This window comes from Haliotis asinina, chromosome 1 (genome assembly GCF_037392515.1).
Source record: "Haliotis asinina isolate JCU_RB_2024 chromosome 1, JCU_Hal_asi_v2, whole genome shotgun sequence".
Classification (NCBI taxonomy): Eukaryota; Metazoa; Mollusca; class Gastropoda; order Lepetellida; family Haliotidae; genus Haliotis; species Haliotis asinina.
Genome location: NC_090280.1, coordinates 82,143,367 through 82,167,517, shown reverse-complemented (window position 1 = coordinate 82,167,517; position 24,151 = coordinate 82,143,367). Strand labels below are relative to the sequence as shown.

General features: G+C 38.6%; 1 protein-coding gene across 4 annotated transcripts in view; it reads left to right on the top strand.

Annotated features, from left to right (window-relative positions):
* LOC137298040 (double C2-like domain-containing protein beta) overlaps positions 1 to 24,151 on the top strand; it is an 88,477-nt gene that overhangs the window by 8,055 nt on the left and 56,271 nt on the right. The gene's annotated exons all lie outside the window — the stretch shown is intronic.

Genomic DNA, 24,151 nt, shown 5'->3' with positions numbered 1-24,151 from the left:
CTCCCCATCTCACTCAAGCCAGAAATGGTTTATGCCCTAGATTGCTTGCGCACTGGTTCAATTAAGCCAATTCCGCTTGACCGTGAGAGTCACAGGAGCTCGAATCAACTCGACTATGTCATTCTTTGACACAATCACATGTTCTACTAAGTAATGTAACCTCTTCCTCGGTTTTGATCCTTCATGTAAAACTCAGTGCAGTTAACATAATACTTCTGCCTATAGCTGCAACACTGTGTTTTCTGCTTATGAATATAATCATGCTTTCATTCTATTGCCTTGACATGATGCTACCATGCCCATGCTCATGGTTTTCATGAAACTGGCTGAGATGTTGTACAACTTGTAGCAGTTTGGGCTTTATGCCAGCAATAAACTGACATATGTTGATATGATGGAACTACAAAGTCGACCTAATTCACTCATCTTACCATGCTTACAGCCTGCTAGTGGTTATTATGCAGTTTACCCTGACTCCCTGGGGTACAGCACTACAGCTGGTCACTCGTAGCCAGAGACTCTACTGGAACAAACATCATTTGAGGCATATTGAGGATTTTAGCTATTTCTGTTTGGATTTTCTTCAATACCAAATCTGAATATATTATTTGGATGAGAACTATTCATGTCCTTATGGAAGAGCCCATTTGAAACCCTGTCTGAATCTCCTAGTGAAAAAGTCGATCTGAAATCCTGTCTGAACCTCCTAGTGAAAGAGCCTACCTAAAACCCTGTCTGAACCTGAGTGAAAGAGCCCATCTGAAACCCTGTGTGAACCTCCTAGTGAAAGAGATTATTTTGAACCCTGTCTGAACTTCTCAGTAAAAGAGCCTATCTGAAACCTTGTCTGCACCCTTGACTGAAAGAGCCCATCTGAAACACTGTCTGAACCTCAGTGAAAGAGCCCTTCTAAATATTTGTGTGAACCCCCTAGTGAACAAGACAATCTGAAAAGCTGTCTGAACCTCTGAGTGAAAGAGCCCACCTGAAACACTGTGTGAACCTCTTAGAAGAAGAGACAATCTGAAAGCCTATTTGAACCTCCGAGTGAAAGAGCCTATCTGAAACCCTGTCTGAACCTCTGAGAGCAAGAGCCCATCTGAAACCCTGATTGAACATCAGGGAAAGAGCCCATCTTACACTTAGGAGTGTAACTGCTAGTGAATGAACTGATCTGAAACCCTTTCTAAACCTATTTATTGTTTGTGAGATGACCATTTGATTTAGGTCAATGAACTGTGAGACCACCTGTCACTTGCATGCATTGTCGAAAAATGGCATGGAAGACTGCTAATGCTTATAGTCCAGGCCTGATTGACCAATCACAATGTAGTTAGTTGTAAAGATGTGACAACGCACTCACTCAAACACTGGCACAAACAGTATTTGCCCTGATGCAGAAAACCTATGTATTTGATGCTCAAATTATCTCAAAATACAGTGAATTTAAAAGCTTGTGTCATTGTTGACATAATACTACTGGGCCCTAAGTTCAGTTAATCTAAGCTTGCAATTTGCTGCTGTTGAAGTCTACTCAGTTTATTGTTTGCCAGTTGACTGCTCAGTGCTGATTAAATACCTCCTCTGCTTTGCCTTGTTTTTTAATTGTTATTAAAGTTGATGCCTTGTTGAAAGTTCCATACAGTAGTTGACTCCCCAAAACATGCCCATGACTCCTCATAATACCATGGAGTCATGATGACTCTTAAATTTTCATGTTAAGGCCAAGCACTGCTCAAACACTGGCTCACTCACTCACTCACTCACTCACTCACTCAACCACTCACTCACTCAACCACTCAGATTAGTGGCCAAAACGAAAGTCACAGAATACTTATGTCACACAATACCAATGTCGCACAATGCTTATTTAATACCATAACTATGAATACAAAATCACAAATCAGACTATAGGTTTGTGGGCCTTCTCAAAGCTGGCTTGAGTTCTTCAGATAAGACTGCATACCAGCATCTCACATTAGCTTCATAAAACAGGCAATTTAGCATTGTCCAACATTGTGTACAGAGTACAGCACTCTAGCAGCAATTATCATATGCTGTGTTTGTAATTGTATGTTCTGAAGTCAGTGTGCAATTGTTATCAGGCAGCTCTTGAAATGATCTGTTCATGGCAACAGTGCGTGAAGCTAATTATCTGTGCGTACAGTATGGGAAGCCTATTCTTCATTGACCTCACTTTGATATCGATGGTGAAACCTCATGCAGACCAAGAACAGTGACGTCAGCAACTGGCTTGGTTGAAAAATATTTTAGAAGTGGGATTCAGAACCTGAAAATCATCCTGAATATCTCAGCAGATGGATTATTGTAGAGGGTTTTCCTGACAATTGTCAGATCACACCTAATTCCAGACTTCTTTAATTGCTTGATTTGCAGATTTTTTAGAGTAATATTCCCTTCTGTAGGTGCTAAAAATGAAAAAATGCTTTTTCAGATTTTTTTTTCAGCCATTCAGGTGTTCTCTCTTACAGCACTAGGCTTTACAAAACAAGCTAACTCGTTCTTGTCCTTATTAATAAAGTCTCTTTAATATCTCTCCTGAGAATAGGTTCAGGCTCACTTAACAATGTCTTTTTGCACCCACTTTTATTTGTTTCAGTATTTACAATTTTGTTTTGCAACAATGCTAAATTCAAATAGAGTCAATTTCAGTGAAGTAGATTTTTGAAGCTAGGGTCCCCTAACATTAAATGTTGTAGGTCCTTGCTGGTAACATGAAGGAACTGTCAGGTATTGAAATAGTGTTGTAGTATTCTGATGCAGAAACAAATTATCTCAAATACGCAATGAATTTGAAAGCTTGCGTCATGATTGATGCAATGCTGCTGGTTCAAAATTTCAGATGTTCTATGCTCATAATTTGCTTCTGTTTATAAATTTTGTGGAAGTCGTGGTGCCTGAGCAGGCTAGGCAGCTGACTTAGTGTGCTGGCGATTAGGTGCCTGACTCTGAGGGTGCGGGTTTGAACCCTGGATGGGACTCAACCCCCCAAAAAGTACTAGAATTTGTACTTTACTAAGAAAGTGAAATTCCAAATATGACATATGTTGTTTAAATCTACTTAGTTTGTTGTTTGCCAGTTGACTGCTCAGGGCTGATTAAATACCTGACCAGCTTTACCTTGTTTTTTATCGTGATTAACAATCAAAGTTGATGTCTTTAAAGTTCCATACTGAAGTTGGCTCCCAAATCATGAATCTGATCAGAAGAATCAGATGTCACTAGTCCCTAACCAAACTCATCAATTCCAATGGTTCTTTTGTGTTTCAAACATGAATAGTTGTTCCACAATAATTTCCAGTCGATGGAGAACATTTTTCATTTGCAACCTGTGGGCATTCTGTCCACTGTTCTGTCACTGTAACCAGGCCAAGCTTATGATTATCTAATTAAGAGTCCCTTTGGGCACTTGTAACCCACAGTGGGTTGCTATGGTAAACATGTCTACCAGTCAGCTCTAAAGACCTCATGGCAACATCAGAACCTGTTTGTGTTTCTAATGGATGTATTTAGCAGAAGCAAGGGTGGTGTAAATAGCTGAAGTGTTAATGGATGACAACAATTATGTATGAAGTAAATTATGAATATTCTATTATATTCTATTGTTATTGTTTGTTTGACTCATGTAACAAGTCCATTTACAATTATTTGTTTTGTTTTTTCATTACTAATACTCACTTGTTGACAAATATGAATTATGGTTGATAATGGCAATATTGTAATAATTGATTATCATGATTTAGTCAGTGTATAATCAGCATGATATAGTTTCACTGCCAGCAACAATTCACTTCAGTAGTAATTGTCCAGAAACAATTGTTGGTAAACAAACGGTTATTTCAAAAGGTCAGCTTTTTATAAATCTTGCTTTTTTAAACAATTGCTCAGTTACTAACAAGAACAAAGAAAAAGATCTTGATGGTGTGGGATCTTGTGCACATAGCCCAAGCCCAGCAGCTGAGGCCAAGCGGTCATGGTAAGCCCTTGGATGCCTAACAATGTTTTTCAGCTTGACAATTGTGAGTATCTTGGACTTTTGTCCTGTTCCAGAACGAAGCACCCATGACTACTGGGTTAGTCCCACTTGTCCGGTTTGTCTGATGTGTCGACAGATAATCCCGGATGGGGGATTAACGGTTTATCTTTGATGTACCGTCTATAGTCTGTATTGGAAAGTTACCGGGCAAGTAGGAGCAATATATATGAAGTTATATCTTTATAGGGGTTAACAAGTTAAAACGATAACACATTTTAACAACATTTAACACTCCATTTAGTTAACAATGCTCCATAATAAGACAATCATTCTGACATTCATAACACTATATATACACTATGGGGATACATATTAATACACATCAATATCCAGTAAGACGTGACACAGCATCGAGGTACAGCACAGAAGATTTGTGTCTGCCTAAAAATTGTCTCTTATACATGTCTAGTGCCTACTCCATTTGACAAAATTTTCGTTTTTTCATCTGACGTGTGCCGCCAGCGTGAAGTTGCAAGATAGTTATCTCAACAAAGGCCTATTCCTGCTTTAAAAGATCCAGGACCTTAAACAGACTGGGGCTGGTTCCTGCATTTTGAAGACTTATCTTCCTGTGCCAGCCTACCACGTGGTTTGTAGTGCGAGGTCCAACAGTCTCAAAGTGGTTCCAGGTCTCCCGACCATGGTCACCCTCCACCTAGTAACTAGTGACATAGTCAGTGAGAGGAATTCGTCAATCAGGATCCTGTCCTTGTCAGCTGGGTGGTTGTGAGAATGATTGTAGGTTGTCACGAGATTGTTGTGTGTGTTGATGGTGGAACAACTAGTCTTCTGACAACATTTCCAGTGAACTTTGTCACTGTTCCTAGACATAATACAACATTTATACCTAAAGTAAACGAAATATTGACCTCCGCGACCGTTAGGAATGAAACAAGGAACTTGTGCATATGCCATAACTGCAATGACATAAAGCATATTTAGCCATCTCTGAATTATATCCCATCTAGTGAATACCACCTGAAATGTGTTCACTCAGTAATTAACTGACATCTGAACTGAGCTCACAGAAACTGTTCAAAATTGCCTCTGTTCACCGAACAATGATGTGGTGAACATAATTGATGACTTCTGGATTGGTTGTTCAGACATAGTGACATGTTTGATGATATCTGTGGATCTTTTGCTCAGACATGGTGACATGTTTGATGATGTCTGTTGATCAGTTGCTCAGAAGTGGTGACATGTTTCATGCCGTCTGTGGATCAGTTGAACAGATGTGACATGTATCATGACGTCTGTGGAGCAGTTACTCAGATGTGACGTGTTTTATGGCGTCTGTGGATCAGTTGCTCAGATGTGACGTGTTTTATGACGTCTGTGGATCAGTTGCACAGATGTGACTTGTTTTATGACGTCTGTGGATTAATTGCTCAGATGTAACTTGTTTCATGATGTCTGTGGATCATCAGTTGCACAGATGTGACATGTTTGATGATGTCTGTGGATCAGTTGCACAGACATGGTGACATGTTTGATGATGTCTGTGGATCAGTTGCTCAGATGTGACATATTTGATCATGTCTGGATCAGTTGCACAGATGTGGTGACATGTTTGATGTTGTCTTTGGATCAGTTGCAGGGACATGGTGACATGTTTGATGTTGTCTTTGGATCAGTTGCACAGATGTGGTGACATGTTTCATGATGTCTGTGGAGCAGTTGCTCAGATGTGACATGTCTGATGATATCTGTGGATCAGTTGCTCAGACATGGTGACATGTTTGATGATGTCTGTAGATTCAAACACAGCAGCAGGAAAACAATTGTTTCGACAAGACAGGCAAGTTCTGGAGTGAACACTCCCTCTCATTCCAGTATATCATAAATGTTTACCTATTGGAACACAAAACTGACTTGCCAAGCACTGCGTGTTGGAATCAATAGAAAATCAGAAAAAGGAATAGCTCCTAACAGCTGCCCTATCCAAGCTGTTGTTGACAATTATTCTTCCGCCCTACTTTCCAAGAGTGCATGCACTATTGCCAGGATATTTCTAATCGACATGAGTCTCTGTTTCAAAATAGCCATCAGCAGGTCATAATATTGACTGATCCCCCCACTTGTAAATGACAATCAAATCGTATTATATTGATCCGACAGGGTGAATGGTCATATCGATTCCTTCTTTCCACAGCTTAGTGTTAGATTAATTAATTGTTAAAGAGACCCAGTGTAAACTGCCCTATTACTAGTCCTCGATCCTCTCATTAGGAGGGTGTCACAGGCAGATCATAAATTATTTCAAACCACATATTTTTATGTCTTGTAGTGGCCCAATTAGTCAAATTGCATTGGTACAAGCGGAAAAAACATATTTAGTTTTTAGAATTAAGATGATAAAAATGATATTTGCTACATTAGGATTAGTTTGGGTGGTCATATTAATAATTCTGCAACCAAACCAACAACTGTTGTGTTGGATGTTGAGATGTGCAGAGTTGCCTCCGTGACCTGAGTCAGGATTCTGGGGCAGCCATTTGGTACCAGTGTGTTCAGTTGCAAGTTCACAAGTGACAATATAAAAGTCAAATGCTTGCTGTTCAGTGTTTAATGTTTCTGATACAATACATGTAACATGGTAACAAATGTAAATAATGTTTTAGATTTATGCAATTTGTGACTCCAATAAATCTTTTTCAAAACTTGCATCATGTGTCTCAATGTGTGCATAAATCTTCATACACTATTCAAAGACACATAATTCGCACAATTCAGACTTATACACTGTCAAACCAACTTCCACTCATTCATTCAATGTTCAAAAACTGCCACACCAATAACACTCGCTCTTTCACTTGGCAGCTGTGACTTTTAGATGACCTCAAGCAAGGCTGGACACAGTAATGAGTGACCAAGCTCCTACATATCCAACTGCAGTTTTCCCACAAGAAATCTGGAACACTTCCTGAACTTGATCCCGTATAACAGAACAATAATAATTATAACAGCGATGCACCAGTCCTTCAGAAAGGTTTGATTATAGAGGTGTCAATGCAGTTCCGTGCGTCGGGATCCTTCCTCTCATGTTTGAGGTCATTTGACAGCAACCTGCTGACCGGCGAGGACACTGGCTCCTCATGAGTCGTTTATTTTGTTGGCTTCCTGACCACTACTACTATTATTGCCATTTTCAGAGTGGCTTCAGTACTTATGAGAGGCTTCAGATACCTTTTTCTGTTTCTGTGTTGGAGAAATTATCAGTTGCAATGATCATACATAGGCTATGTTTGGATTATTATACATTCCCGGTCACACGTTCATATTAGTTAAACCCGTGAAGGTCCCGGGGTAGAATAGGCCTTCAGCAACCCATGCTTGCCATAAAAGGCGACTATGCTTGTCGTAAGAGGTGACCAACGGGATTGGGTGGTCAGACTCACCAACTTGGTTGACACATGTCATCAGTTCCCAATTGCGCAGATCGATGCTGATGTTGTTGATCACTGGATTATTTGGTCCAGACTCAATTATTTACAGACCGCAGCCATATAGCTGGAATATTGCAGAGTGTGGCGTAAAACTAAACTCAGTCACTCACTTATAATCAGTGTCAGTGAGGTAGCCTAGTGGCCAACGTGTTCGCTAGTCACACCGAAGATCCGAGTTTTATTCCCCACATGCATACAATGTGTAAAGCCCATTTCTAGTGTCCCCACTGTGATATTGCTGGCAAATTGGTAAAACCCGACTCGGTACACATGCTTGTAGATTACCTGACTGTCCCAATTATTAGATTTTGCGTTAGTGAACAATAGTAGTATAATTAGTATCCAAAACCCCCATTAATTATACTACTACAATTCATCAGTCTGAAATGAAAAAGACTGAAGTAAAGTTAATAGTGAAGTTTTCCAGCTGACACAGAAACTAATCAAATGAGGTGAGTTTGTGATAAATGTACACAGATTTAATCATTAATGTGAGGACACTAACAATGTTGTTTTCCGATGATGTTTACTTCCTCACGATTCCAATACACACCTGAGCTCAGTGAGCTGACATGTGAAACACTCACATCTTCTCTGTGGTACTGGTAGGGAAAGTCAGCAGCAGATCTGCTAGAACTGTCAGATTGTTGAACAATGTCTCCTTAGTGAAGCCTGATGTTGACTGATGAAGTGATCAGTGCAGATGTGTTTGAATCACACAATACTTCTTTTGTATTCAACACCATTATTCCATGTTTACCAGTCAAGGTGACTAGATAGTAGTCAGATTTCACTAATTATCATTGTAAGCGGACATAATAGAGCCAGAACAAAGAGGCAAACCATTGGCTATGAGACAGATCATCAGGACTATAAACATGTTTACAAGTATTGACATTATCTGTCGGAAAAACATCACGAACATGTGCTTTTTCCTAGTTTTCCACTCGGCAGACGGGGCATAGCTTACCCCCCAGCGGACTGAGCATAGCTTAGTATCAAGCAGACTGAGCATAGCTTACCACCTAGCAGACATAGTATAGCTTACCACCCAGCAGACTGAGTATAGCATACCACCCAGCAGACTGAGCATAGCTTAGTATCAAGCAGACTGAGCATAGCTTAGTTTCAAGCAGACTGAGCATAGCTTAGTATCAAGCAGACTGAGCATAGCTTACCATCAAGCAGACTGAGCATAGCTTAGTATAAAGCAGACTGAGCATAGCTTACCATCAAGCAGACTGAGCATAACTTAGTTTCAAGCAGACTGAGCATAGCTTAGTATCAAGCAGACTGAGTATAGCTTAGTTTCAAGCAGACTGAGTATAGCTTACCAACCAGCGGACTAAGCATGGCCTCCACCAAGCAGACCGAGCTAGGCTGCTGATGCAGTCAACTAAGCATGGCTGTGCAAGGGACTCGAAAGGTTGAAAATGATTTTCTAGACTGATATTTATCTTACGTTCATACATAAGTAATATGCCCTTGCTTGGGGCAAGATGACCGATCACTGCGACTCAAGGTCGTAAGTTACAGCTGTCTTAGATTATGGTGGTCTACGTTGTGCGAGAGTAACCAACCATATTGGGAATTACCATTTAGTTGATTGTCATTATAAGATTTTTAAATGTTTAGAAAGGGTAAATTGGATGATAATTGATTTTTCTTTGACATTTGGCACTAATTAACTGGCTGGTGATGTCTTGTGTTTTAGATTGGTAATCTGGGTGCGTCCAGACATATGGATTATTACTGCAATCAGTGGTCTAGATAAGGTTATTTTAGGTAATGGGTGTATTGGCTAGATCATGGGGATTAAGGTATGTTGACATTGATAATGAAACAGCCCAGACTGAGTCACAGCTTATATGATATTAACTACTGATCAATTGTTTCAGTAGAAATCATTCTTGAACACATTCAGATTAGTTTACTGCATTTATGGTTCAACATTTAGGAGATTTAAAACAATGCAGTGATATGTTCTTTTAAACCCTTGTATATGAAAATAATAATACAGAGAGTTTTGAATGGCATTTGACAGTGATACACTTAAAGGGACAAATTTATGGATGTCAAGGACTGTAGTGTTTAGAACATGATATTTTGCAGTGTGTGAAAATTACGCTGGTCAGCAGGACCACTAAATAATCAGTTTGCAGTGGTTCTGGTGACCGTAAATTTTGAATTGATAGTTAAGTAAATGTACAAATGTTATTTTTTGACCTGTGAATTACTGACAGGACCGCTAATTATTGTCCACTCAGTGGTCCTGTAGGAAATTTTGAGAGCTTTCTCTCTTTCTTGGGGAGTATGTTGAAGTGCTGAGAAATCATCTAACAATAGAGTAAGGATATGCCTATTTCATGATACATAATGAGAGATTTTTACACAAAACATCATTATCATGGATTTGAGACCAGTGCATAATTTCCATGAATAAAAATGGTTATTCATACTGAAGTGTAAATAGTTGTATTTCTGAGCATAATATGCATCAGGCCATGTAAAGTTTCCATATCCCCCCCAAGAAATCACATTGAAATAATGATGAAGTTCGTTGTACTTGTGATCGATGGAAGATCTGCATTTGCAACCTTTATCAGTTTGGATGCATTAGACATATGAAAGTTTGAGATCTATATGATCAAAACCACCTGGCTAGCTATTCTCGAAACGTTCGCAGCCCTATGAAGTTCTTAAGCCCATTCTTCACATCGGCTACGACCAAAGTTAAGAATTCTGAGGGCTACGAATGTTTCAAGAATAAGGGCCCTGTACATGATGTATGATACTGAACATGGTAGGAGTAGTTAAGGCTGCAAGTAATACATACGTTTGTTGGAATCTTTACCTTTCTGGGGGCAGTTTGGTAGTCTTGTGGTTAAAATGTTCTGTCGTCACACCAGTGACCCAAGTTTGATTCCCCACATGGATATAAAGAGTGAAGCCCATTAATGGTGTTCCCCGCCGTGATACTACTGAAAATTGCTATGCTACAAGTGGTGTAAAACTAAAGTCACTTATTCTTTATCTTAATAATAAAATACCAAAAGCTAAAATGAACATAGCTTAATATTTACTGGTCAGATACTGATTACCACTTTCTACATATATCCTCCACAACTGCTGCTTCCACATCTGTATCTGCTAACAACACTTCTACTAGAGCTATGCTATGCCATGACTACCAAATATGCAAGTACTACTGGTACTTCTGCTACTGCCTCTAATACTTCTACTTCTGCTGAAGACACAGGTTTGATTCCCCACATGGGTACAATGTGTGAAGCCCATTTTTAGTGTCCCTTGCCATGATATTGCTGGACTTTTGCTTGAAAGTGGCATAACACCATAGTTTTATTACTTCTACTCCTTCTCTACTACTACTGCTGCTGCGGCTGCTGCTGCTGCTGCTGCTGCTGCTGCTGCTGCTGCTGCTGCTGCTACTACTACTACTACTACTACTACTACTACTACTACAATGTCTGCTACTTCATCTACTACTACTATGAGTAAGTCTTCTCCTACGCAACACAAGATCTGCACACCAGAAATAGGCAGGCTGGACACTCAGATTAGCACAATCATAAAAACTTTCAACATTTTCAGGAACTGAAATCTAGTTTGATATTTTTAACCCATCTTTGCCAAATCTGGATTGTGTTCAGAGATTTGTGGTGGATGATTGATGACGTTCTACATTTCAAGATTTCAAGTGCACCGTTTATCCAATTTACAGTGTCAAGCACAATCAATTAACATGTTACTGGCATTTGTTGAGGAGGACACTATCCTGGGGCAAATGGTGGATAGCACAGACTGTGTCAAATCTATAGCTTCTCTTAGAAATAGCCTGATTGTACATGGTGTTACACTGGTTCCTGTACGTCTGCTTTGCTTGAGAAAGTAGTTGTCTCCCTTTGTTTTTGAAAGGACATTGGATTATAGATATGCCGTGGTTTCAGATTTTAAGAAATTATGGACTATTCGATGCCAGAAGTTTAATTTGGAACTGACATTCAAAACAGTTGTCATTGAAGTCACGTAATTCGACAGAACTGCCTCACATTAAAGCTGTGTAACTCGTGCTCACACTCATTATGGCTGCGTAACTCAGCAATGATCGACTGTCTTATGGCCATGTGACTTGACACTAGCCGTCTTTATGGTTGTTTGACTGGAGACGGGCTCTCATTATGGCTGTAGGAGTCCTTGTCGCCTTGGGTACTACAGATGTGTATTGTATACAGAAATGTATCAGAATACAGAAACGTAAACAAGGATGAGTTCATTCTGTTTTGTGCTTTCTGCATGATTGGAACTGTCATACTGTTGTATTACATGCTTTTGATTGCATTATATATGTATAAGAAACAAGCATACTCAGTAAAAAATATTTTGCGAAGCACAATGTTATTCCCAATCAGTTGAACAGGAACAACCACTCATGGTTTAGGTTTGAGGTTGTGGAGTATGAGCTGATGGAACATTTAGGGTAAGGGGTATGTTTTCTGTATTTTGACTTGTTTAGGCTTCATGTCTGTATGCAGAAATGTACCGGGAATGCTTAAGTGTAGTACCTGTGCCAGCTTTCTGGCCTTGTAACTCAGTACTAGCTTGTTGCATGGCTTTGTATCTCAGAACTGGCTTGCATTATGACCTTGTGTCTCAGAACTGGCTTGCAGTATGACCTTTTATCTCAGAACTGGCTTGCAGTATGACCTTGTGTCTCAGAACTGGCTTGCAGTATGACCTTGTGTCTCAGAACTGGTTTGCAGTATGACCTTGTGTCTCAGAACTGGCTTGCAGTATGACCATGTATGACCTTTTATCTCAGAACTGGTTTGCATTATGACCTTGTATCTGAAAGTTGGGCTACAGTATGGCTGTGTATGTCAGAACCGGCTCTCATAATGGCTGTTCTTATTATTCATGGGTGTACATTATTATTTTCTTACACAACAACGTAGAACACTTCAAGAATAACTGATAACAGGAGTGGTTCCAAGGGACACAGCTTGAATGCAGCTGACCTTTGCAGGAGTAGTGGCGTGTCTGGAGAACAGTGGACCTTGAGGCACTGTTAGTAATGTTACTGCTTCAACACATTCATTCTCGTGCCTCATAGTTCTCAATTCAGTGGTATTTATGGCTCACCTGAAACCTTTGCATACATCGTCGCACAACTGATGATGCCCCAAGTTATTAAGAATTTTGAATTCACTGCAGTATATATGCGTTTGAAAATTATTTGTTAACTATGGAGTTCATTAACGACTATCTTTTGTAAGTAATTCCTCTTTTCCAATTTATTTACTTATTGCCTTAGTTTAATTTTTGCACTGCAAACATACTCAAATATGTACTTATGGCCTTCTCAGTTGCTTTTACTCTGAATGTCAGGAAATACAGGTATGTGTACATGTGGTTTTTTTTCAAATACTGGAAGTTATAGGCAGAATATTAAGCATTGTGTCACAAGTTGTTAATAATTAAGCTCAACGTCCAAATGTTTTCAGAATTGTCAGTCTTTATATATATTTGATCCTAAATTCTCTGAAAAGGCATTTCTTTACACACACCTACTGTATGGCCTTGAAAAAAGTGTTCTGGTTCTGCTTACATAAACAACCCTTGAATTCTGATGCCGACCCTATCTTTTCTAAATGTTATGAATAAAATAAGAGTTCACATACGATTACTTTTTCTTGGCACCAATGGCCATCGGTCATTCTGACAAAGTCAGTGTGATGGCTGGAAGCTTGATTGAATACACAATTACACATTGATAAATGTGTTATTAGTTGGTGCTTTACCTCTGAAAAAAATAAAAGAAAAAATAAAATCCCACCTACGTACCATAATTTTACAGATGCATAATCAGACCTACAACACTTTTTTTTATTTGGTCTAAGCTTCTCAAAAGTTTCAACTACTCAGTTTAGTAATGGATACCAGACCATTCTGAGTATTGTTCATACAAGGACTGAACATTAACATGACACCATGTTTAAATTCACCTGATTTGTTACCCGACTTCTGTGCAGAGGACCATATGCCACCATTGCCATTTTACAGCTAGTACAGTACCTGGAAGTGTTTTAAAATAATACAAGACATTGACAAAGTACCAGTGGAAACTAATGTCCTTTTATGAATTGATGAACAGTTGGGTTTCTTTTTGTTGTTCTTCAGACACGTTATCTACAAATCTTGGCCAGCCAGCGGTTCCTATTGATCCTGTCCAAACACGGTCCTGATGTACATGAGTCAATGCCCAACATTGACCCTTACCCCAACTGGTCATTTCAAACCCCGGTTTACATCGACTAATACTTAGTAACATAATAGTTATCTGTCTTTAACGATCATTGAGAGTTTCATGGAATATTCCCAGCCTAACTCGCCATGTGTCTAGGGACAAATGAATTCCAGAAACTTAGACTCCATCGATGGGATGATGGTGGGCGTTCATTCAAGTCTCAGCTCCCTAGGGGGCGGAGATGCTAAAGAGCTACTGGCTTCAGGGGAATCAATGGTAGAGCAGATATCTGATCATGTACCATGAGATTTAGGCTCTCAAATGTCAGTAATATGGGCTTGTTTGTTTGCTGGAAGTGTTTTGATGTTGGGAACTGAGTGGATGCTGTTCAAAATGGTTCGGTTTCTGAGGTATCTGTTGACATGCCTTTAAAGCTTTCAGGAATGAAACTAATATTCATTATGTTCTCTAACTTAAAATAGAGCGCTATAAAATTTATTTTGTTTTTGCTCAGATCATGTTCACGGCAAAGTACGCTGTGGATAGTTTATTACAATATCATAACTGATTCCCTTAAGAATAAATTCTGTATTTATACTGACTGAAGTTTGGCAGCAAGTTCTGCAGTTAACATGACAAAATCACATGACAATCACATTCCTGTTTCAGTCCCTGATTAAACAGTGGCAGTTTGGTAGCCTAGTGGTTGAAGTGTTGGCTTGTCACACCGAATATCCAGGTTCGATTCCCACTGGGGTACAATGTGTGAATCCCATTTCTGGTGTCCTCCACTGTCATATTTTTGGAATATTGCTAAAACTGATGTGAAACCATACTCACTCACCCCTCATTAAACAGACAATTTGGTTGGTCTGGTTTTGTTTGTTTGTCATGTTTATAAAATTTAAAAAATGCTGATTGTATAAAGCTTGGTCTAAACTGTCTGATGTAACAGCAAATCGCTTTTGTGCATATATTTGCACATACCAGATTAATTCATTGTACTGAGAGATATAATTGATTGTAGACAGTCAGCTATTCAGCTTTGTCAGAGAGGTACACAAAGTACATGATTCAGACTACTGGTAGTCAGATTTCATTGTGAAGGCCACAGTAGCGAAGTGCTGTCTGGAAATGTACAAGAATCTATATGTTACTGAGAAAGAATAATACCAGGTATAACATATGTGGCGTTTGAGCACTTTCTAAATGGTCTTGTCTGTTCAGCAGTGGTGTTCCGATGATCAAAAATCAATCGAAAGAAGGAGTAAAAATAAGTAACGATTGTAAAACAAATTTTGGATTAATCAGAATTTTGTTGTGTTAGTATAACACACGTGAATGAAGTAGACTAGCCATTAAATTTGATGGATATTCAGGATGTTCATGAATGTTGGCAAATATATATAATGATATAAATTAGAATAATCAAGTAGTGAAAAGATGACTCTAAGCTTTGTAAAATTTAAACACTTACTGTTTAATTACAGTTCCAGTGTCTTTCATTGCATGGCAGAATTATTTATAAACAACATTAATTTGTTTTAAAAAAATAGGGAAGACCCCTCATAACTAATGATTACTTTAAAAATGTATATATTTTTTTATTATAATCAATACTTGTTTCCCATAAGTCCTCTGAAAATTCATAGTGTATTTGGTTTCCAATTTCCAGCACTACTGTTCAGTATCATGTTAGATGAGTATGATGACAATTGATCAATGAAACGTCTGACCCTGACATTTGAATGGCCAAATGAAACTAGAAATGTCTTCAGGGGAATAGTTTGTAGTGTCAACAGTACAACTTGTTAACTAGTGTTGTATTTGAAGCTTAAAGTTCTCTAAAGTGAGTGAGTTAATATTTAATGTCACATCGGCAATATCGCAGCCATGTCGTGACAAGAAGAATGCGAAAAAGTTCTTTAGAAGGGAACATGATGTTACTGTCTAGACATGTATAGACGTGTCTGGGCCGTACTTGTACAAATCACATACTGGCTTCACTAGGAGAATCTTTCAACATTTTCATCAAACACTAGACTAACAACTAGTCACTGAAATGAACATATTTTACTGTAAAAAGTTAATAGTGAAAAAAGGAAATGTATTGAAATGGAGCCCTGAGACTTTCTTCATTTTCCTGAAGCGACAGGAATCTGGACTTACAGTATTTTGTCACATGACCAACATGTTTCAATGTATGGAGCTTTATAATGATTGGTCACTTGTATTTCTGTCCAGAATCTTCCTTTTGAGAAATGTGCACGAGAGAAAAGAAAAGTCCAAGCAACCTGGAGACAAGTAGTGCACTTTTTAGGTTCAAATTACACTTTTTGACCTCCAGTATAACTCTTAGTCTCAAATTAGGTTAGCATCTCCAGATACAGGTTGTACAGACAGCAAGGTCAGCTCATGCAGCAACACTTTCTCAGTCAGAGTAGTGGTTCAAGCATTCACTTCTCATGCTGAGGACCCGGGTTCGATTCAGCGCTTGGATCAGCTGTCATGACGGATGGGTGAAATTCGTACTCTTGATGCTCTCTTGGTACTTTTGTGCATCTTTTTTTCAGTTTCGGTTTCCATTCTCAACAATTGTGCATACTTGACTCATACTTGTGAGTCACATAAATCCCTAAGAATCTACGTGCAGGTGTTGTTAAGGTCCTATAATACAGATTCATTCTGAAACACCTTTGAAAACTCCCCTACATGCTCAACAAGACTGCTGGAGCATGGACATTGAAGGAGGGAAGTTGTTCAGTTGTCGCACATGTCACCAGTCATCATAAATACATCCACCTCTGATTAAGCGTAGTCACATTCTATGCAACTGTCACCCATTCTGGTGTCCTCAGCCTTGATGTTGCTGAAAAAAATTGCTAAAAATGGTGTAGAACCTTACTCAATCACTCAATCACTCACTCAGTTACTCACTCACTCACTCACTCCACATGTATCCATCACTGTTGTTGACATCAGACATCACATGGTCATTGCATTGAGTGTTCCTATTTTTCTTGTACTGACATTTTTCATGTTTACCACAAGAGGCATCTAACATTTAAATGTCACAAGCAGGAGAGGCATGTGCGAGGAAAAGTCATTCTGAGCTTCTCGTACAATTAACCTTCCTTGGAACTCTATCAGGGAACCATTTGGTCCATCTGACAAGGACTGATTGATTGTAATTGGTTTACAGCTCAAAGGTGAAACTTGGACCCATGGGGATTGAAATCAAAAACATCTTCATCCTTGCTCCGGTCTGATTACTATTAATGCCTTAACCTTTATCCTGCTGAATAAATTACAACATAAGGCGTTAAGACTAAGGGGGTGGGTGATCTCAAACAGACAGTGTCTCATTAAGGTAAGGGGTTACTGAAAAAAATATTTGATGCATTAATGCTAGATAGAAAAATGAATATTATTATGAGAAAATATCATCATGTCATACATACAGAGACAAACATAAATAGTGTAAATTTTCCTAAATTTACCGGAAGTTCTTGATTGAGAGTCAAATATGTATCATTTAACTAAGGAACCTGCATAAGTCATTAAATTTGCACAAATCAGATTCAGTATTCTTATTTTTGATATGTCATACCAATGTGACTTTAAATTTGCATATTTGTGTGGTCAAATATCAGCGCAACAAAAAACAACATTTCTTTTAAAAAAAATAGCCAAAAATGTTTGTCATGAACAAATCTTAATTTTGATGTCATCATGTATTATATTCAGATGACACTAGACCGTTTATTCCAACATGTCATTTCATGAAAATTGCAGAATGAACTACATGATTTATGAATATTCACAAGTCCTAATTTCAAGTGTTACAGTTCATCGTTTTTGACATATTTTTACGTGTCCATTTTAGATATTACAGTGTTAATGCACATTATTCTTGTTATCAGCTGGTCAGGCTCATTTCTGCTGCCTTCCCTTTCTCAGCTTCCTTCTGTGGCAAGATTTTGTCCCTTATTTAGCAAACGTGACCTGGTACAGACGGCTGTGATTACATGAGTTCAGTTTTATGCCACCTCTAGCAGCATTTTATTCATATCACAGCAGGAGAACCAGAAATGGACCTCACATTGCCCCCATATGGGGGATCAAACCCAGATCTTTGGCAATTCGAGTAAACACTTAAACCATTAGGCTACCACCCACCCCCCCACCAAGACACCACTTGAGGATGATCAGCATGTTATGCATGATATAAACGAGTTGGTGGGAATTATGTGATGCAGGTGATGGGGAACTGATTGACTGGCTGATTGACTTGTTTTTTAACGCTACACTCAGCCCAGACCCGATATAAAAAGTAAATAGTCAAATCTGGACTGGACAATCCAGTGACCAATAACATGAGCATCAATCTACACAACTGGAATATGGTGACATGTGTCAGCCAAGTCAACAAGCCTGACCTCCCAATCACATCAGTCGCCTTACGACAAGCATGGGATACTGAAGACCAGTTCTAAATGAGGAACAGATGGTCTTGTGGTTGGAGGTGCTGTAATTGGCTGACATGCGTCTGTTGGGCATCTAGTGATGGTCAGACAGTTGTGACCATGTCTCCCAGGTCCAGGTTTCCCTGTTTCAAGGTTTGCCAGTATGTTGTGTATGTTGTTAATAAGCAACACTGTTGAAAATAATACCAAATGCAAGAAAAGGCCTACCAATATTATACAGTACCAGAAACTTTAAAAACATATCATAATACTCTTTTACGTAATTGTAGGTGATAAGGGTTAGGTTAGGGTTGGGAATAGGATTAGGTTAAGGCTAAGTTAGGCTAGGTTAACCTAACCCTAGCAGCCTCATGAGAAATTGTGGTGCTGTATTCTAAAGATATTCCCAAGAAAATGATTTACATTTAGAATCTTGGCAGTGTTATAACCCTATATAATTTTGTTGTTCAAAAGACAGATCTACAATGGTTCCAGTACTGACTCATACATCATATTTTCTCATGTTACAAGATGGGGTATGTTGACAAGGGCTGGGACGATTCATCGAGGTACTGATACATCGTGATGCGTTAAAGTTGGATACAGCTAAAGTATCATTGACTGGTGTATCAATGCAAAATGATACACAGCTTTTTTTTTCTAAACAATATTATCTTAAACATCTTAAAATTCTTATGTACAGAAAAATGTGATAGAATTACTTGCTTGTTAATTACAAATGTGTAATTGTTGTGCACAAATGCCTTGAAATAACTCATTTTAAATCTTAATACAGTGTAATTCTTTCAAGATTTTGTGATACATATCATATCACAGGTAATATATCATGATATGCAGTGTATTGTGACATAGTGTATCGTCCCAACCCTGACGTTGACAATGATATGTGTGTCACATTCAGTGTTATGGAACATGACTGTGTATTTTGTTAACAGTAAAATATTGCTGTCAAAGACTGTATCACTGTCTTCTGACATTAAACCAACACACTTTCATATAACTGAAATATTGATCTCCGCAAAATTAAACATGGCTGATATATTATCTGAAAGGAAGATACTTGATTTCATGAGCTCTGATCTTTCTAAATGATTTAAATGGTTCGAGGTCAATTAACCGATTTGAGGATATTTGATCAAGTAATTATATCGATCTTGTCAATGATTCATGTCAGAGAGGTTTGGTCTGAAATTAGGAATTTTGTCATTGAATTTGCCTCTCCAGCACTAGATCAATGATCGTATGCTATGTGGTTGGACTCACATGGAAGGGGTACATTGTATTACCCAGTATGCACCACACCTGTCATCCCTGTCTCCAGTCACAGGATTCTTAATGAGTCTGTTACAGATTGCAATGCAAATATTACCAATTTATGTTATAAGAATCACAGACGGGATTGGAATCATTATCTGATGCAGAAATATTGAGCTTTAGTCTTGTAACAAACATTAGAAAAATTCTGATTGATCAAGGTTCACTCTCCATCTTGCTGGCATGCTATTGATTTTCCCATGGTTACCATGGTGATTGATCGGCTTGTCATGCCACCCAACTCCATTCCTGGGCCCGCCTGTTTGTGAATGAACACTGGGAGGGAGCCACTATTCATGTCCTAGTTTATCGTCAAAGTCATAGACTGTTTCGTCTAACCGGGAAGTGTTTGCAGCGAGCAGATAATTTGTCATAAGTCATACACAGTCAAGCCTGCCAAGATAAGAAATCGGTCGTTAAGGCAGAAAAGATGTGTTTAAATCTTAGAGTTAATATAGGATCAGGCTCTTGGAATAAATGTTGCTCTGATCTATGCTTAAATAAGAGATTTCCTTTCTTTGGGATCATGAGATTCCTTTTCAGGCTGATATCAATAGAAAATCAGTGCATTGATGTTTGTTACTGGCATAACTTCAGTCAATGATTAAGATTCAGTTGAAGATTTTCAGAGGAAGGATTGCATTAGAAATATCTTCACTATGATTAGGAAGGATTCAAGTTCATTTCTGAAGAGGGAGACCCAAGGCCCATTTCACTGTTACATACATGGGACATTAGCAATTCTTAAGATGAGGATATTTTGTCTGACAAGCTTTGCTTTGTACACATAAATACCTACGTTGATCATAATAGTTTCATTATTGGTGGACATCAATGCTGCAAATTTGTGATACGCAGGTTGGGCAAAGTATTTTTCAGGGATAAATTTGGTTCTCATTTCTTAATAGGCACTACAAATACAAATAAATCCTCCCTGTGAGGCATTTTACAAATGTTCAAACTGGATTCAAACATTAGTTTTTGATATCCCTTAAATTTACCAATAAGAATGATAAATACGTTTCTGATATCAATCATGGCTCACTTTGGCTGTCCCTAACTGGTGGGAGGTATGCAAGTATCTCTATAAATCATTATACACAATCAGTAGGTCTCCTTTCATGATCTGTATTGGTTGCTGGGGACCGATTCCAACCTGGAATCCCGAAGGGTTCTCAGCTTAGTTGCCTCCGACATCTATCAATAAGGCACTGAGGGCACATGCTACCCCAAGTCCCCATGGAAACACATATAATAACTAGGGAGTGTTGTTTGACATTTTGGATTTGGTTTCTTACAGAATTCAGCATTTTGTTTGGAATGAGACCAAATCAATCAGTCGTCATCAGATTACAAACAAGCTTTCTGGCAGTATATTGTGATGAACTTGCACTTGTAATCATTCATATGCTTCATTTATGAAAAGGTCAAGTATATCATAGATGGTGTTTGAACTCACAGGAGTGTTAGGAGAAAGCTGTTATGAGAAAGAAATAGTTAAGGCTGTGACCTTGAAAGACAAGGTAGGTGTTTGTGGGTGGTGAATGAATATTAAGGGTATTTGTCTGTAAAGAGATTATTTATGTATTTTGTCAAAGGTAGAATGTCTGTCAAATACAAACACTTTGCCCATGAATTTACTTAAACCTTGACTCTCTACCGATTTTCGAATGAGTTATGAAGCTGTTGCCATGATGACAATGTTTGGAATGTAGCAGGACAGTCTGCAAGTCCTTATTATGACTTAATGCTATGAACATTGCTCAAAGTCCTTAGCCAACTAAAACATTCTGGACACTGGTTTATGCTAAGCGTTTTTGCTCTTGAGATGTTAGTTCCTTAATTTCATAGGTAACAGATCGAGAATATATTACTTACGGATAGTTGTGAGTTTCCAGTTGATGAGAATATTTATACCGCACCTTTTCCAAGCTAGATATCCTACTCAAAGGGGTGTTAGGTACTAGAAGGTTAATAGTCTGACGACTTATTTCACAGGGTACCCATTTTCTGCTGGGTGAACAGAGGCAATTTTGAACAAATTCACTTGCCTATTGTTACAGTTCAGTTGTGTGTGTTAATATGAGGTTTAGCAGGCTAGTTTTATAAGATCTATGCCTCTGAAAACTTTGGAGGTATTAGTAAGTGGTTTTTATCGGGCTTAAAGTGTTTATAGTGTTATGTGTATATTGGTGTCCAGTGAGTTTTCGAGATCCATTCTTCATTGGTTGTAGTGCTTGCAGTGTCATAGGAATTGTTTGTATTCTTCCTGTTTGGTTGCTATATAAGCATTTGTCTGTTTAATATTGTATTCAGCATGTATTAGGGCTGTAACGATGCATCGACCCATCGATGGATTGCAGTTGTTGAGTCACTGATAGCAATTAATCAATGGTAGAAACAAACAACTATCAATACAATGATTGAATGCATGGCTGTTGTATGTTTAGTAATTAACATTCATTGATGCAAAATGCACTGTGCAAAATACAGGATGTTTGGGTGCAGACTTGCAGCTTTATAGAGTTTATGTGTGAACCTTTTACTTGATCTGAGTTTCATGTTTCTTATCAGTTATTAAAAGAGACTAAAACTACTTCAGCTTTATTTTGTTTCATATAAACAATTTATAAACAATTCATTTGAGAAATTACTTCATGTGAAACTAGTCAAGTTAGAGAAAAAATTGCAACAATTGCAATAGTTGCTTCCTCCTGAACAGTTGCCCCTAGTATATATACTGTGGTTTGTTTACAGTCACTGTCCATTCTGAAGAGATGATAATGACATTTTTTCATGCTGTCACAAAAATAATGTAGGATATCAGACAAAAAAATTTAGTAGACTGTAAGTCAACTTGAACAGTGCATGCAGGTGTTCCATCAAAGTGTAAACTCATCAGTCGTGCTGAACCAGTCTTTTGAAGGTGAGCCTCAGTGCCTTTGTCTAGCTCACTAATCAGCACATCTTGTTCCTCAGATGTCCATGGCTTGTCTAGGTCTGTGTGAATAACGGACAGGGTGAGTTTCAGAGCCAAGTCTCGCCTCTGTTACCCACTAATCAGCCTGTGAGCTTGTCTTTTTCTGCAGGTGTCTGTTGTCTGTCTGGTTCTGTGTGAATGTCTGACAGGGTGAGGGAAATGGGTGGAAGTAAAATGAGCAGGGAAATTGGGGATGAGAATAGGTATGTGTTCACCTTGTGAAGTTGGGTTTGCTGCCGGACGTCTGTTCCTCATCATCGGACATCCTGTCTGTAGCAGCACTTTGCTGGTTTACTGCGTCACTGGTTAATGACCAGAAGTCATTATGTAATTGGTCCATCAAGAACATGTCTGTCTTCAGTTTATTGAATTTGTTGTTTGTTCTGTACTTGATTTGTTGCTAGTGGACTGTTGTATATTGGTGTTCATTCATTTGGCTGCTTACTCATCATCTGCTACTCTTGAGAAATTAATATTATGTCATTAATGAAACTCTGACTTCAGACTTAAGTGTTTTGCTAAACAAGGCCCAGAATGTGATTTGTTTAACAAGGACCAGAATGTGATATGTTTAGCAAGGCCCAGAATGTGTTTTCTTCGACAAGTCCCATAATGTATCTTGTTCAACAAGGCCTGGAATATGATTTGTTCATGGCCCAGTATGTATTTAGTTCAGTAAGATGCAGAATGTGTTTTGTTCAACAGCGGAAGCAATATTTTTGCATATACCCATTTCCTTTCACACCCTTCTCCATTTTGTTGAGTCATCTGTTCTGAAATAAAATGGACTTGTTGCCTGGTGGTGTCCTATGACGTATGTGTTTGGTCACCTGGTGAGTGCTGTTATCAACAGCTGTCGTAACAAACACAATATTCAGTTTGGTTGTTGCTGTAGGGGATATTGTTGCCACCCATGGTATTGAATTAGTCAACTGGTTGTGAGGAAATTGTCAAGTAAACACACCATGGGGACATTGCCAAGTAAACAGTTCGTGAGAACATTGTCAAAAACAGGTCTAGAGAATATTGCCAAGTAAACATTTCTTGAAAATATTCCCCAGTATAAAGGTCCTGAGAGCATTGCCAAGGAAACAGGACCTGAAGGCATTCCCAAGTAAACAGGTCCTGAGAACATTGCACAGTTAACAGGACCTGAAGGCATTCCCAAGTATACAGGTCTTGAGAACATTGCACAGTAAACAGATCCTGAAGGCATTCCCAAGTATTCAGGTCCTGAGAACATTGCACAGTAAACAGATCCTGAAGGCATTCCCAAGTATACGTTCCTGAGAACATTGTGCAGTATACAGATCCTGAAGGCATACCCAAGTATACAGGTCCTGAGAACATTGCACAGTAAACAGATCCTGAAGGCATTCCCAAGTATACAGGTCCTGAGAACACTGCACAGTAAACAGATCCTGAAGGCATTCCCAAGTATACGTTCCTGAGAACATTGTGCAGTATACCGATCCTGAGAACATTACACAGTAAACAGATCCTGAAGACATTGCCAAGTAAACAGTTCCTGAGAACATTGCAAAGTGAACAGGCCCTGAAAATATTCATATTAACAGTCACCTGTTGTCTGTGAGCAAA